The sequence below is a fragment of the Filicampus tigris genome, chromosome 17 (assembly GCF_054856515.1).
Source record: "Filicampus tigris isolate MCC_2025a chromosome 17, RoL_Ftig_1.0, whole genome shotgun sequence".
Classification (NCBI taxonomy): domain Eukaryota; kingdom Metazoa; phylum Chordata; class Actinopteri; order Syngnathiformes; family Syngnathidae; genus Filicampus; species Filicampus tigris.
The window spans coordinates 18,170,394-18,184,007 of NC_141233.1; the positions used below are offsets into that span (position 1 = coordinate 18,170,394).

At 43.5% G+C, this 13,614-nt stretch overlaps 1 long non-coding RNA gene across 2 annotated transcripts; it reads left to right on the top strand.

Moving 5' to 3' along the window:
- Positions 1–209: 209 nt before the first annotated feature.
- On the top strand, positions 210–12,713 carry LOC147133869 (uncharacterized). Of its 2 annotated transcripts, none has more exons than XR_015081862.1 (2): positions 210–791; positions 903–12,713. It is a non-coding gene; the product is annotated as an uncharacterized LOC147133869 (long non-coding RNA). The 2 variants fall into 2 exon arrangements; XR_015081863.1 differs by having other exon boundaries at positions 916–12,713.
- Positions 12,714–13,614: the final 901 nt, after the last annotated feature.

Sequence of the window (13,614 nt, forward strand, 5' to 3'; positions counted from 1 at the left end):
GCGTGTTGCTTTTTCTCATTTACTAGCTTGTGCATTCAATAATCCCGTCACGCGACAGAGATGTAACGGAGAGAATCCGGTCACTTTTCAAAATAAAATGTTTTTCAGCCTCGGATAATAAATCAACCGGAAGTACTGTCCTTTTCCCCCCCCCCCCCTTTCTTTTATCTGTGCGGCCCGGTCCAAAGTGGCCTGCTGCGGTCCGGTACCGGTCCTGGGCATGGCCTAACAGTCACCGAGTTCCCGTCTACATATTTAAAGGACCCACGCGGTCCCGGTCGGTCCGAGTCAGCCGAACTGACTTAACCGGTACCCCGCGTCGCACGCAGATGCCGCGCTCCTGACAGACGGCCGACTAAGGAAAAAAAATGGATAAAACAGTGTTGTGTACCTTGCGATCCCATAGACGCAATGACACATACCCCATAGTGTTTTATTTCACAGATCACCAAGCTGTGTGTGTGTGTCAGTTGTTTTTGTTTGCTATTTTTTCTTTGTTTGGCGGCGCGTCTGCTCTAGCCAGCATGTGACGTGAGGATTGTTGACGCCGATTGGGACCACGTGAGTCGTTTAAATATGCAGACTGAAATTCAGTGGCGGCTAGGCTAGGCGGTGCCCGTATGTATGTATGTATGTATGTATGTATTCTGATGCATGGCTCGGTCATTGAAATCCTATCTAAAAAGAGGCAGAGAAAAATGCAATTAACAGAAATCAAGGGATCCAAGATGACTGCCAACAACCCAGTGTTTCTGACGGACTGAAATGAAGCACCCGTCCTTTCTCCACTGGTGAGGCACAAATGAAGGCCACTGGCGTGAAGCACTTTTAGGACGCGGGGGCGGGGGGGGGGGGCGGTGCTGTGCTCAGAGGGTTGGAGCTTAATGAGAGATTGGCTGCAGCTGCTGCTCGCAGGTGCGACGGAAACTCGTGACGTGCTGACGACGCTCGCTGCCTCTCGCTGCTCCATCTTGGATCCTGGCCTCCCTCGGTTCCACCGCGAGGAAGGCGTCTCACGTGAGTAGTGGGCCACTCGACCCCTTCGAATGTGCAAGTTGAGCGCCTACGGAAGGAACTTTGACCAACAAGTTGGGGGTAAGTTGTTTTTTTTCTTTGTCCACGCGCGCAAGGAATTCTTAAGTCAGCAGTCTCCTCGATGCCTGTTGAAATGAAACGCTTGTGTGCTTTCATGCTCAAATGGGATTCCAGGTAAATGTTGATTATCACGTGCGTGCCATTAAATGCGTAGTTCGCCGGATGGCTGTTGCATCATGCGGACGCTCAAAAGTGAGTCAATCTACTGAATATGTTGTTGTGATTACATTAGTTAGCTTTTAAACTTTTTACACCAAGTAGCATCTCAAAAAATGCCTGGCTGTCCATGTAGCACCATCATGGTCAACGGTAAAATATGATGGTAGTCCCGAGCGAATGGATTTTTTTTTAACATTAGAAATGCATGAATACAAAATTGAACGATTACATGAAAAATGGATTGCACTAAAAGTCCCACAACAGCTTTGACTGTACGTTTGGAATATTTTTTTCTGTTGCGCCTGATTTCAATCATTTGAAAAGACTAACATTTTGAGAATTAATTCTTTGATTGTCTTGCGTACCACACGAGAGAGCCCGCGCACCTCTTATTTCTCATGCCGAGATTATTTTGCGTATTCTATTTATTGTATTGTTTGTAAAGTGCTTTGTTACAGCTCTAGCTGTTATGAAATGCGCTATATACATACAATTGTATTGTGTAAATTCTGAAATGCATGCCACCAGAAAATCAATTTGAATAGTTATTTGAAAAACAGACTTTCAATTGCATAAATTGAAGTTGTATTGATTAGATAGAATCGGAATCCTACAATTTGATTTCATTAGTTTGGAACTGGAGACCACCCAATTGGAAACTGTTAGACTCTATCTAGCTATCTGTCTATCTAGCTATCTGTTTCTCTTTCCCTCTCGCACAGATCTCTTTCCCTCTCGCAACACCTTTGTTTGTTTAAAAGGTAGACTCCTAAGCAGCGCTTAACTTTGAACATACATGGGTGTCAAACTGGAAGCCTGGGGGCCAGATCCATTTTAGCAAAGTATTTTGTGGCCCGTGCAAGCAAATTTTTTCAACTTCCACGATCCTTGCGATCGGTCCTGAGGATTTTGTGGGGTGTGCCTTCTCCTGATTTGTAAGAAAGGCCCTTTTGGAAAAAAATGAATGGAAGATGGAGGTTCCCCTATGGCAATCTGCTCCAATTTCCTTCTATTGACTCGGGTAGGGATTATTTTGCTACATTTTGTTAGCAGGGCTGATACTGACTCGTAAAGATAACTAATATTTGGAGCCAATATTAATTTGCGCTAAAAGTGAAGATGTTGCCATCAAGATTTAACAAAACAAAGCCAAACCATAAATTCATTGAGAGTCCTTTTGAGTATTTTTTTTTAAATAAATTTTGTTTTGATAAATGTACTTTTTTTTTCATGGACAAATCATCTGTTTTGAAATTTGAGCAAAGTGAAAGGAGCTCCCAGGCTCAGCAGTATGTCTTACAAGTTTAGCTTCCTAAAGTTTTCAACAGTAAATTTCCAAAATATTAGTTTCACGTAGCTTTTTAAGTTTGAAGAAAAACCATGTGGCAAATCCCAGGATTAGCAGCATCTTGTGTAGTTATCTGAAATTTAAAACGATTTCAAGCTTTTTCCAGTTTTGAACCGATTGGCGTTGGGGCCTCGCCTCGCCACGCATCGTCCTTTGAATGCTGATAGATCTGCGATGCTGCTCCTTCAGGCTGTTTGTGGCTTTCCGTTTTCCGTAAGGTTTTGAGGGTAGCCCTTTGACACCGGAGACCTGCAGGCGCTTACCTTGAACTGTTCTGCCTCTGCTTTGAGACTGTGGTTATTCCTGATGGCTGACTCATGATGTGTTGAGGTCTACTATGGGACATCGTGGCTTGATGGTGAAGTGTTAGAAAGACGTGTTAGCCAAGGGACTTAACTTCATCACGATGCCGCTCTCCTCGTTGCGGACTTCAATGCAGCAACAGTCGCCATTGGTAACAAGCACCTGCCTGAAGCGGTGGTGGAATGGCTCAGGATGAGTGTCAGAAGCTCTCGAGTGCCAAAGACTTCTTTCTGACCTTACTATCAAGAGGAAAGCTGGGCGTCCCTTAACGGACTGCCATCTTCTCAAAATTCTAACAGCAAGCCGGGGTTGAAGCTTGGCGTTTGTCAGCGCCACAGACTCGAGGTCAAACTGACTGCTCTACTGCGGTGTCAACCTCCGTTAATCGAGCATTTTTCTGACATGATTGACTTTCTTTTTTGTAAGCGATTGTCTGAGGGTGCTGCCGAGTTGAAAGTGCACGGCGATGTTGCGCTTGGAGAAAATCCTTCAGAGTTTGATTAACATATGATTACACACATTGTTTTATTTTAGTTCTATGGTCCGTGCTTTATTTGTATTTCAATCCAATCATTCTGTTTCAAACGATTGCATATTTGTATTTCCTGCTCAAATACTTGGGCAGTCAGTGAAGTAAAGCATTGCACACTCTGTCCCTCCATTTAATTAAAAAAACAAATGAATAAATCTGCCCTAAAATCTAACTCTGGTCAAGGAGGCAATATTCATTTGCAGTGCAAGTTGAAGTATTGGTGTCAAGATTTAAAATGAAATTTTAAAAAAGTGGAACCCCTAACTTAATAGAAATGTCTAAGCATGTTTTCTTCAACTTTACAGATTGGGAACATTTTGAAGGTTTTTCTTTCTAAGACAATAGACATCTTTGTCTTAAAATTATAACCAAAAGTGATGGGAGTTTCACGCTCAGCAGCATGTCTGTATACAGTTAAACTTAGTGTATGGGACATGAAAAAAAATAGTTACCCTAACGACCGTCTTAAGGAATATAAGTACAAAGAATAAGCTTCCAACAATTACTTTGGTCAAACAAAGCAACGAAAAGGCCTCGAAAGATGCAGAAAATGGCATATTTTGGTGAGCTGGGCCCGCCCGCTGGCCGTCAGACACTGAAGATGGCCGTGACAAGCTGTCGGTAAGTATTGCTTGCTCCCTTTTTAAGTCTCGCAGGACACAATGGCCAAGGGCATAGTTGCGGTTAATGCAGAAAAGTTACGCTAAACGTGCCTTGTAATTTGATCCATCTTGTAGACATTACAGTCCGATTGTTATACTGCCAGCTAGCCCAAATTCATTTCCAATGCATACTTGTGATTATAGAACACTTGTCTAACCAACTATTTTCCTTTTATTTTATAGCGTCGACATTCTCTGAACAAATCAGCCCGGCTCCAGCAATATCATCGACATCTCTGTTCAGCATTTCTTCAAGTTATTGGAAATGATCTACTGTAATTGTACAAGGGGGTTGCAAATGAAGGTATGCAGTTATAAGAGATAAAAAAAAAAACTGTTTAAGAAAACATAAAACACATCCAACTAATTTCACCATTGTGATACTGCTGTATACCTACTTTTGCACCCCCTTGCAAGTGTTGCCTCCCCGGGGTACAGACGATACGCGAGACTGTCAACGACTTGCTCTTCTGTAGATTCCGATCCCGCTTTGCCTTGCAGCGCGTGGTGTTGAGTCTCGCCACGCATCGTCTTTTGGATGCTGATAGGATTGCGACGCTGCGGTGCTCCTCTCGGGTTGTCGTGGCTTTCCTTTCTCTGTAAGGTCGGAAGGGTCTTCTTGGCATTGGAGACCTGCCGACACTTCACCTCAACTGTTCTGCTTCTGCTTTAAGGAGGTGCTTGTTCCTGAGAGCTGACTCGTGAGGTCCACTATGGGGAGTTGAGGTTTGATGGCGAAGTGTTAGAGAGAAAAACGTGTTAGCCAAGGGACTTCACTTCATCATCATGCCACTCTCCTCATTGCGGACTTCAATGCAGCAATTGGGAACCACCGCTTGCCTGAAGCAGCGGCGGAATGGCTCAGGATGAGTGTCGTAAGCTCTGGAGTACCAAAGAGTTCTTTTTGACCTTACTAGCAAGAGAGGAAAGCTGAGCGGCCCATAAAGGACCGCCATGTTATCCAAATTCTTTCCGCAGACCACGGTTGATGCTTGGCGATTCTCAACGCCGCAGACTCCAGGCAAACCGGACTGCTGGGCTGAACGTTGTCGAGGCTCAAGAGGGATTGCCGCAGTGGACGCAGGACCGTCGAATGTCTTGAAGCTACAAAACGGGAGAAGACCACCCACCGCATTTTGCATTTCAGGTCTAAAAATTGTGGTGACCTTCTTCAGAGACACACCCACCAGATCAATTTATGCAGTGGAAAAATGTCATTTCGTCAGATGTGTGGTTATCGCGTACGTTTGCTTGTACTCGTGCATGAGATTGTTGAAACATTGGATGTGCAAGATGGTTCAACTTGAGTTCCTCTGAGTCTCGGCAAAAAGGTAAGTGCCATTTCATCTGCTGTGTACTACATTTGTATTAGCCAGTTTGTAACAAGACCTTGCATTTTCTTGGTCCTCATTAGCTGTGTCAATTACATGTTTGCTCATACGGCGATTCCATTCTTGGCAAAATAGGCCGCATTCACATTTCTCAGCTACAGTTTCTGTGCATGCTCCTAATTCAGTGTAGTTTCCCCGCATAACTTTAGTTAACGCTGCCATTGGATACAAATATTGTATGATTGTACTTTGGCCTTAAATGCAACGAATTGTAATGTGCTTAATTCAAATGTCTTAAAATGTTTCTCCACTAGATGTCACTGTTGGTACAGAATATTGCTCAGCTATTTTTGGTGCTTTGTTGTTTATCAGTGTCACGTGCATTTCTTTCTGGTGGGTGTCTCCCTCGAGCGATCAGTGATGTGCGTTGAGGCACTACTCCCCTGCAGTCAGATAAAAAAAAATATGAAGCCAAAATACATTAGCCTGTATTTCAATTTTGACTTTTAAAACACGTCTCAAATAAGGTCAAAATAGAATTTTTCAATATTTGTTGTCAGTGATGGCAAGAAACACAAAATAATTCAGGTCAAGGTCATTTATTTAGGTTTTTTTTTTTTTGGTCAGCTTAAGTGAAAATAGCATTTGACCATCCCTTTAAAATGTAGCATGCCATAAAAGCCCCGCTTATAAAATTGCCTAGGTGTCTATCATAATTGCATGTCGGTTTCTAACAAACAATCCGTGTCAAAATCGCTAAAGATTTCGACGAGTTACAAATTGATTGGCGCCGAACAGTTCCCTAATTTCAAGTGATTTGAAGAGATCGCCGGTGACTTAAAGATGGCGACCAAGTCCGCACGTCCCCAAGCAGCTGAGACTTGCGTTGTCAATGTCGAAGGGGCTGCGTCTTCCCAGTGCGCCAATGGAGGGCAACACTGCCACAGCCAGCATGTGGACATGTACATGCCCGACTCCACTGTGTACCTTCAGTGGCTTTTCTGGTCCTACGGGTAAATGTCACGCGTTCAAGAAAAATAACTGACGGGCGGAGAAGTGTCGGAAGCCGTCGAGTGCCAAAGACCTCCGTCAGACATTCGGACCTGTTGGCTTTCTGGTTAGTCTTTCTGTCGTCGTCCCGGTTGAGCGCTCGGCTTTGCCATGTAGCGCGCGGTGTTGGGTCTTGCCGCGCATCATCCTTTGTATGCTGATAGCTCTGCGAAGCTGCTCCTTCAGTCTGTTTGTGGCTTTTCATTCTCAGTAAGGTTTGAAGGTAGCCCTTTGGCACTGGAGACCTGCTGGCACTTGCCTTGAACTGTTCTGCCTCTGCTTTGAGTCGGTGGTTATTCCTGATGCCGGACTCGTGATGTGATGAGGTCCACTATGGGAAGTTGTGGTTTGATGGTGAAGTGTTAGAAAGACGTGATAGCCAAGGGACTTAACTTCATCATCATGCCGCGCTGCTCATTGCGGACTTCAATGCAGCAACAGTCGCCATTGGGAACAACCCCTGCCTGAAGCGGTGGCAGAATGGCTCAGGACGAGTGTCAGAAACTCTCGCGTGTCAAAGACTTCTTTCTGACCTCACTATCGCGAGGGCAGTCCCCTAAAGGACAACCATAACATTAGGATTCTATCAGCAAACCGGGGTTGATGCTTGGTGATTGTCAGCACCACGGACTCAATGTCAAACTGACTGCTCTACTGTGGTGTCAAGATGAAATAAGTCAAACCCCTAATTTAATTGAAATGCTTAAGCATGTTTTAAACTTTTCAGATTGGTAATATGTTGAAGATTTTTTTTTTTTTTGTAAGACAAACATCTTTGTCTTAAAATTGTACCCAAAGGAGTTTCACGCTCAGCATGTCTGTATGCAGTGAAACTTAGGGTAAACTTTTTTTCATGTCCCATACACTAACAACTGTCCTAAGGAATAGAAGTACAAAGAATAAGATTCCAACGAATACTTTGGTCAAACAACGCAATGAAAAGGCCTCGAAAGATGCAGAAAATTGAATATTTTGGTGAGCTGGGCCCGCCCGCTGGCCACCGGCTATTTTGAACCGGTGCCTGCGTGACGTCACTCGTCCAACGGGGTCGCCGTCAGACTCTGAAGATGGCTATGACAAGCTGTCGGTAAGTATTGGTTGCTCCCTTTTTAAGTCTCGCAGCACACAATGGCCAAGGGCGTAGTTGCGTTTAATGCAGAAAAGTCACGCTAAACGTGTCTTGTAATTTGATCCGTCTTGTAGACATTACAGTCCGATTGTTATACTGCCAGCTGGCCCAAATTCATTTCCAATGCATACTTGTGATCATAGAACACTTGTCTCACCAACTATTTTTCTTTTCTTTTGTAGTGTCGACATTCTCTGAATAAATCAGCCCAGCTCCAGCAATATCATCGACATTTCTGTTCAGCATTTCTTCAAGTTATTGTAAATGATCATCTGTAATTGTACAAGGGGGTTGCAAACGTAGGTATGCAGTTATAAGAGATAAAAAAAACAAAACTATACAAGACTGTTTAAGAAAGCAAAAAAAAAGAACACATCTAACTAATTTCACCAATGTGATACTGCTGTATACCTACTTTTGCACTCCCTTAAGTGTTGCCTCCCCGGGGTACAGGCGATGACACGCATGACTGTCAATAACTTGCTCTTCTGTAGATTCGGCTTTGCATTGCAGCGCGTGGTGTTGGGGCTCGCCACGCATCGTCTTTTGGATGCTGATAGAATTGTGACGCTGCGGTGCGCCTTTCGGGTTGTCGTGGCTTTCCTTTCTCTGTAAGGTCGGAAGGGTCTTCTTGGCATTGGAGACCTGCCGACACTTCACCTCAACTGTTCTGCTCCTGCTTTAAGGAGGTGCTTGTTCCTGAGAGCTGACTCGTGAGGTCCTCTATGGGGAGTTGAAGTTCGATGGCGAAGTGTTAGAGAGAAAGACGTGTTAGCCAAGGGACTTCACTTCATCATAATGCCACTCTCCTCATTGCGGACTTCAATGCAGCAATTGAGAACAAGCGCCTGCCTGAAGCAGCGGCGGAATGGCTCCGGATGAGTGTCATAAGCTCTCGAGTACCAAAGAGTTCAATGTCAAATATTCAGCATTTGCACGCGGTATTCATGTGATGTATACTCATACTTAAAATTCTGACTTGCTACCGCCTTGGGTTAGGTGTATATTGTAAAAGATCTCAATTGGTCTTGTACCTAGTTGAAGCTTTATTGTTGTTGTGACTTACTTCAGGGACACACCCACCAGGGAAAGTTTATGCAGTGCAAAAGTTTCCTGCAATGTTTAATTTACTTGGATGTCTGTGCTTATTAACTCTTTGTAAAAATGTATTTTTACTCATGCGTGTACATGTGATTGTTGAAACGTGCATGATGGCTTTGACTTTAATCAATGCAAATTTGGAGCACCAAGTTCCTCAGAGTATCGGCTAGAAGGTAAGTGACATTTCTTCTGCTGCGCACTTGATTTGCACTCGGTACTTTGTAACAATACAGATTCTGAGCATATTGGTTGCTTGTCTGTGATCCTCATTAGCTATGCAAATAATTTTCCTCATACTGTGATTCCATTATTGCCAAAGCATGCTGCGTTCACGTTTCTCAGTTAATTTGTTTGGGCTAAATCTGCCACTGAAGAGAAATTTTGAAAATGCTTGACTCTGTCCTACTTGCAGGATATGTTGAATTTAAATCTCATTTGAAATGCAAGATCACCTTTGACATATCAGCAAAAGGTAAGTGACATTTGCATCCACTGCTGCAGTGCCGTTACAATGACCCACTTATTCGTGCATGTGTCTTAACTGAGTAGTTTATATTGTAGTAGCTTGAAGCCTGTTTTTGCTGAATTTGTTTCTTGGCAACATCCTGGTAAGTAGTTGCCAACATTTGATGTCATGAAATATGTCAGGAATCCCATTTTCATTTGAATGTGCTTGTATCAACTGCATGACACTTTTTTGCCTCTTTTATGCCTGTGTTGACGCCCAGTAGCAGTTGACTTTGTCCTGACATTTGACTCTTCTACCTGTGCTTTAGGTGGGGTTGTCTCTGGTGGCTGACTCTCTTATGGAGTTGTGCTTTGGCAAAGTTAAGTCCCTTGCTAACACATCTGCGCCCAATTAGTCTTCTTCAGGACATTTAAAGATGAATATATCCTCAAAGCTGTACTAGATGAGATCCATCTTGAGCGTCTGATGTTGTCCAGCAGCTTGGTCAGCTTTGCCTCATTATGTCCCATGTTGAGTTAGGATTGGGATGTTGCAGTCTTCGACCCTTTGGGATTGTATGATCTTGCACAGAGGTACTTGGACACTTGAAAGGTGCTGACACGATTGCCCTGATGTCTTCTGCCTCTGCTTCAGACGGTTGGTTGTCCTAATGGCTGACTCTGCTGTGATAAGGCCCGCCATGAGGAGTTGTTGTTGTTGTTGGGATGGCAAAGTTAAGTCCCTTGGCTATCACGTCTTTTTCTCTAACACTTTGCCATCCAACTAGAAAACTCTTCATAGTGGACCTCATTACAGTGACTGAGTCAACGTTGGGAACAATTAACCTGCTTGGAACACAAGCAGAACTTCTTGGTAAGAGTGTCAGTATCTCTCCGGTTCCAAGGACTCGGGCTACTATATTTGGCCCTTCTTTGGCATCGCCATGTTTACGACTTTCTTTGGCGTCATGACAAACCATGCCCGTCTTTCGACCCTAAATGTAAGCTTTTCACGTTAATGTCAAAGTTTGTGCTTGCAAAAAAATATCCACTCGTGCAAAGCTTTCATGACATTTGGTGATGAGTCATGGCAAAATGAGATGGGTTACTTGTATCTAAACCTCATGTTTTGGTTCCTTAAACCTTGTTGCTGGATGGATTGGCTGTAACCTCATCTCCATGCCTAGCCTCCTTGTCATTCTTTGATCACACATCCCTGTGCTTGTCCCATCAGCTCTAGTGATTCCAGCACTGTTTGTCCCAGAAACCTTCAACATTTGCCTGTCCTCCAACGTCTTGATGTTTCTCATTCCCCTTTTCACCAACCATTTTTTAAGAACTCTGGCTATGTTTTCCATCCATCACACTGTACAAAGACAGCTCTGCTTGAAACAATGACCTCTCAATGACAGCGGATTCTGGGCTGCCATTCTTGACAAGGATTTAGACACCGCCATTCTTCTTGAGTGACTCTATAGTTCTTGACACTCTTCTCTTACATTAGCTCATCCTGATGAAATGCCTGTCTACAAAGACATTGTGATATCTTGCCCAATAGATGAGATCCATCTTGAGCATCTGATGTTGTCCAGCAACATATTCAGCTTTGCCTAGTCTTTGGTGTTATTTCCCATGTTGGGTTAGGATTGGGATGTTGTGGTCTTTTGACCCTTTGGGATTGTATGATCTTGCACAGAGGTACTTGGACACTCGAGAGGTGCTGACACGATTGCCCTGAGATCTTCTGCCTCTGCTTCAGACGGTTAGTTGTCCTAATGGCTGACTCTGCTGTGATGAGGCCTGCCATGAGGAGTTGTTGTTGAGATGGCAAAGTTAAGTCCCTTGGCTATCACGTCTTTCTCCCTAACACTTTGCCATCCAACTAGAAAACTCTTCATAGTGGACCTCATTATGGTGACTGAGTCAACGTTGGGAACAATTAATCTGCTTGGATCACGAGCAGAACTTTTTGGTTAAGAGTGTCAGTATCTCCATTTCCAAGGACTCGGCTATAACTATCTGGTTCTTTTTCATCGCCATGTTTGCTACTTTCTCTGGCATCAACATGGCAAATCTTGCCCATCTTTGGACCCCTACTTTAAGCTTTTCACGTTATTGTAAAAAAATTCATGCTTGCTAAATAAAGAAAATTCTTAGTGCAAATCTTTCATGACATTTAGTGATGAGTTATGGAAAAACGAGATGGATTACTTGAACCTAAAGCTAGAGTTTTGGTTCCTTTCAACCTTGTTGCTGGATGGATTGGCTGTAACCTCAGCTCTATGGCTAGCCTCCTTGTCATCCTTTTTTTTTTTTTTAACACATCCGTGCTTGTCCCATCAGCCTTGGTGATTCCAGCACTCAGTTGTTCATCCCGGAAACCTTGACAACCTTTGCCTGTTCTCCACCACATTTGTATCCAAAATCTTGATGCTCCTTATTCACCTTTTCACCAACCATATTTGAGGAACTCTGGTGTGTTTTCCATCATCACACTGTACATAGACAGCTTTGCTTAAAAAAACGACCTTTCAATGACAGTGGATTTTGGACTGCCATTCTTGACAAGGATTTAGACACCACCATCCTTCTCGAGTGACCCAATAGTTTTCCCGCTATTGACCAAACCTGATGAAAATCACCGGTATGACATTGTGGCACACTCTGAACTTTAAAACCACAGTCCAAACCTTAACACTGTCCTTGATCCTGTCTTATTACATGTCATTAAGAATCACGTTGGGATTCGGCTTCCTCCTTTTCTAACTTATAGAGGTGTTCTCATGTGACATCCACTGGTTTTGATCCAACTAACATTTTGTGTCTCTTGTTCAGTTGTAAACTCATCTTTACCTTGTCAGTAGTGATTGGTCACTGCATTGTCTTGTCTGATTGGGTTAAAAAATTGGGTTTTTTTTTTTTTTTTTTTTTTTTGGTGTAGGTTGTGTCAACATTAGGAACAATTGGCGTGCCTAGAACACAAGCAGAGCTGCGTGGGTTTAGAGTGTCGGATGTCATTCCAGTTCCAAGGACCCACCTCAAACTATCCCCCCCTTTCTCAGTCTCATTTACTGGTTGTTTTTCGGTGTCAACCCTACGAGCCTTTCCTGTCCTTTGGACCTCAACTTGATCCTTTTTCTCAAGTTATTAACGAAATGGCCGTGCTACTTGAAAGTGTTTTTCAGGGTATGTTAAAATGAATATATCCTCAAAGCTGTTCTTGACACTCTTCTCTTACATTACCTCATCTTGATGAAATGCCTTTCTCCGAAGACATTCTGATATCTTGCCCAATAGACGAGATCCATCTTGAGCATCTGATGTTGTCCAGCAACATATTCAGCTTTGCCTAGTCTTTGGTGTTATTTACCATGTTGGGTTAGGATTGGGATGTTGTGGTCTTTTGACCCTTTGGGATCGTATGATCTTGCACAAGAGGTACTTGGACACTTGAAAGGTGCTGACACGAATGCCCTGAGATCTTCTGCCTCTGCTTCAGACGGTTGGTTGTCCTAATGGCTGACACTGCTGCGATAAGGCCCGCTATGAGGAGTTGTTGTTGAGATGGCAAAGTTAAGTCCCTTGGCTATCACGTCTTTCTCTCTAACACTTTGCCATCCAACTAGAAAACTCTTCATAGTGGACCTCATTACAGTGACTGAGTCAACGTTGGGAACAATTAACCTGCTTGGAACACGAGCAGAACTTCTTGGTAAGAGTGTCAGTATCTCTCCGGTTCCAAGGACTCGGGCTACTACTTTATTTGGCCCTTCTTTGGCATCGCCATGTTTACGACTTTCTTTGGCGTCATGACAAACCATGCCCGTCTTTCGACCCTTAATGTAAGCTTTTCACGTTAATGTCAAAACTTGTGCTTGCAAGAAAAGATCCACTCGTGCAAAGCTTTCATGACATTTGGTGATGAGTCATGGCAAAATGAGATGGGTTACTTGTATCTAAACCTCATGTTTTGGTTCCTTAAACCTTGTTGCTGGATGGATTGGCTGTAACCTCATCTCCATGCCTAGTTCATCCTTTTATAACACATCCCTGTGCTTGTCCCATCAGCTTTAGTGATTCCAGCACTGTTTGTCCAAGAAACCGTCAACATTTGCCTGTTCTCCACCGTGCATCCGTCTTGATGCTTCTCATTCCCATTCTCATTGGGATTTGGCTTCCTTTTCTAACGTATAGAGGTGTTCTCATGTGATGTCCATTGGTTGTAATCCAACGAACATTTTGCATCTGTTGTTCAGTTGCAAATTCATCTTTCCTTTGCCAGTAGTGCTTGGACACTGCATTGTCTTGTCTGATTGAGCGAAAATATTGTGGTTCCTTTTTGTTTTTTGGGCAGAAGGGGTAAGTTGAGTCAACATTAGGAACAATTGGCTTGCCTAGAACACAAGCAGAACAGCGTGGGTTAAGAGTATCGATGTCTTAACAGATCCAAGGACCCA